Here is a 3232-nt window from a genome sequence, read left to right as displayed (position 1 = left end):
TTTTTTGGGGGGACATTGTTGTTTTAGTTGTATTTTTTCATTATCAGAAGGACTCCTTTGCACTGTTACAAGGGGAAATTACAAGAGTTGGATAAATGCAGGAATCCATTGCTGGTCCTGCACATACCACAGGGAGGCTGGTGACGGCTGTGGTCAATGTAAGGGCTGCTTCAGGGGGAGTCAGATTGAAATTAGATGCCTTAGTTCTGGGACCAATCAAAATAACGGGACCACTCTGGCATTGTTTAAACATCCCCCCTCCAGATCACTACTGGTTTCCTTCTTCTAGTAAAAGAGACATCTGCTTCCGTGTGTGGAAGAGGCTTCAGGCCCTGAATTATGGTGAGGTAATTCATGCTTAACTGTGAATGGCTGCATAGCCTTCAGCCCTGCACCTCTTAACGCACACAAGATACTAATTATTAGACTATAATTCACACTGTGTGAGTTCTTATTGCTTATCTTTCTTGTAGGAAACAGATAGCTAGGAACCTATAGTGCCCGTGAATGACCAGTATGCTCACTCGGATAGCATCAGACAAGCAATTCCGCATAAACTGAAGAAGGTAAAAGTATAAAGAAACAGAACAAAATGGCCTTCGAGAGACAAGGATTGTTTTTCACAAAGTGCATTAACTAACTGACAATGGTCACAATGGCACCGGGCCTGCTCAGACAAAAACTTTCTATTAAAACTTTAGTCCCTCTTGTAAGGAAAAGGGCCTATAAACTAATCATGCATTCTCTTTTAAAGTGATTCTAAAAAGCACTGAGACTTGTCTGTGCGTTCAACTACAGATCTGATGAAACTTTTGTGATGGATTTGGGAAACCTATTATTTTGTCATAGCTTAAGGAAAAAGCTGTGGTATCCTTTAATGGTTCAAGTGCTAGAACTTGTGAAACCATGGGAATAATACAAATTGGTGGAAAACAATAACATTCTCACAGCTGGACCATCTGGTAGGTTATTCAGACATAACAGTGTATATCACGGAACGGCTGCCATAAACCACCAGATGAAGATAAGAGCTGGCATCGACTTCTAATTTTCCAAGGCTTAAATTGCCTTTAGTTCCTTAGGTTCTGGGAATGGTCTCAGAATCTTCCAAAATGTGATCTTTTTAAAAACAAGTTGTGATGCTAGTCGCCTTTAGGACAAGAACCTGACATCTTCATGGTCAATCCTGTGCCAGTCAAGTGTGTCCTTCTTCAAATACATGTCCTATGCTCTGTTATACAATTATACACACACTGTCCTGCTCAAAGAACGTCTTCTGCTTTTATTTAGCTCATTTTTAAAAGCTGCTTTATTTTTATTTTTTTAGCAGAACGTAGTGGATAGAAGAACACCTTTGATCCCATATTGTGTGAACCCTGGCTCCACCACTTACTAGCTATATAGCAAGTTACTTATCCTTTTGGGCCTCAGTTTTCTAATCTTAAAATGGGATAATATTAGTACTTAATCCAAATGGTTTTTGAGAGAAATAAGTAAGTTAATTAAGGGCTTAGAACACTGCCTGTCACCTAGTGAGTCATCTTTGTAACAATGATAATCATTCATTTTATGAGTAAGTAGAATTGGAGGTAGCCTCACGTTCTGGTTCTTTCTCAATGGCCAGTACAATGGTTTACACGTAAAGAGATCTCACTAATAGTTAATAAATCCAGATCATATTGTATAAATATGAACAATAATAGTAATAACATTAAAAATAATGCGTTTATTGAGCTACTATTATGTAACAGGCATTGTTCTAATCTAGATGCTTTACACAGTCAACAGGTTATTTATTAAGTGACTGCTGGCTGACTAAGATATTGGGGATGCAGCAGTGACCAAATAGACCTGGCTCTTGCCTTTTGAAGTAGTTACTGTTAGCATTCTTTTGTAGGTGACGAAATAGAAACTCCATGAATTTAACTTTCTTATTGCCACAATGTTAGGAAGTGGCAGCTTCCTGACTTGAAAGCCCAAGTTCTGACATACATTTATTAGTTCATGTCTTTTATTAACTCATATACAATTACTTGTCATCCGGTTTGTTGAAGCAAGAGGTCAGACAACATTTGCCATAATAATGTCTGTCAAAGTGCCTGGCCATAAAACTCCAGCACCACATTCATCGGAAAGGCACTCCCGACAAAGGCAACTGATTTTGCCATTCTCATCCACTTTGTAGTATTTCAGGACAGCCAGCTTCACCTTCTTTCTCTTATGCTCATTCTTCTTGGGAGTAAGACTTCTTCCTTTACTTAGCACCACCACGAAGTCTCAACACAAGATGAAGAGTGGACTCCTTTTGAATATTGTAGTCAGACAAAGTAATCTGTCGTCCAGTTGCTTGCCAGCTAAGATCAGTCTTTGCTGATCAGGAGAAATTCCTCCCTTATCCTGGATCTTGGCCTTTACATTTTCTATCGTATCCAACGGTTCAACCTCAAGAGTGATGTTCTTCTTTATAAGGGTTTTCATGAAAATCTGCATCTTGGTGGTGGTTCCACCGTAGATGGTGGATTGGAAAGGAAGAGCCACTGTTTTTCTTCCTTGGTTTAACACCAAAGGCTTTGATGTTAAACTTGGGGCATTTTGAGCACCATAAAACATAATGTTGGTAATGGGTTGTAACATATTGAATACTTTTAAAAAATCCATGACTCACAAAGGAGGGTGGGATGGCAGTAAAAGGAAGTTCTTCTTTAAAGAAGAATGCCAAGAATATGTAGACAGGGCAATGGAAAGAAAAGGCAAGGGTTAATAATAGGCCCTAAAACTTCCACGGGGTTAAAGTTTATTGGAGATCTGGTTATTCATACAGTGTCAAAGTATCACTCCTCAGATTGTTTATTAATTATAAAGGGAAACGATACCTTTACAATGAATCAAATTTAACATATCCAATAAAGAGACAAGCTCACCTTATGCAATGCAATAAGGAATACACTGCATTGTCTGTGTATCGCTCTTGCAATATCCTAACTCTAATCATGAGGAAAACAAGCAGACAAATTCAGAATGTAGAAAAGACATGCTACAAGGCAACTGGCCTGGGCTCTTTTCAAAAAACAATGTCATGCGAAACAAAATCCAAGAGACGGGCTATTCTATGTTAAAACAGACCAAAGAGCTATAACAACCAAATGCAATGCTAAAACCTTGTTTGGATTCTGAATCAAAACTTAAAAAAAACAGAGAGGACATTTTGGCATCAAACAGGAAGATTTGAGTA

General features: G+C 38.5%; 1 pseudogene; it reads right to left on the bottom strand.

Annotated features, from left to right (window-relative positions):
• Positions 1-2029: 2029 nt before the first annotated feature.
• Positions 2030-2490, bottom strand: LOC102419921 (annotated as a pseudogene).
• Positions 2491-3232: the final 742 nt, after the last annotated feature.

The sequence above is a fragment of the Myotis lucifugus genome, unplaced genomic scaffold, assembly GCF_000147115.1.
Source record: "Myotis lucifugus unplaced genomic scaffold, Myoluc2.0 scaffold_91, whole genome shotgun sequence".
In the NCBI taxonomy this organism is placed as follows: domain Eukaryota; kingdom Metazoa; phylum Chordata; class Mammalia; order Chiroptera; family Vespertilionidae; genus Myotis; species Myotis lucifugus.
Note: the sequence above shows the minus strand (reverse complement) of the source record. Positions and strands in the feature narration are given on the sequence as shown.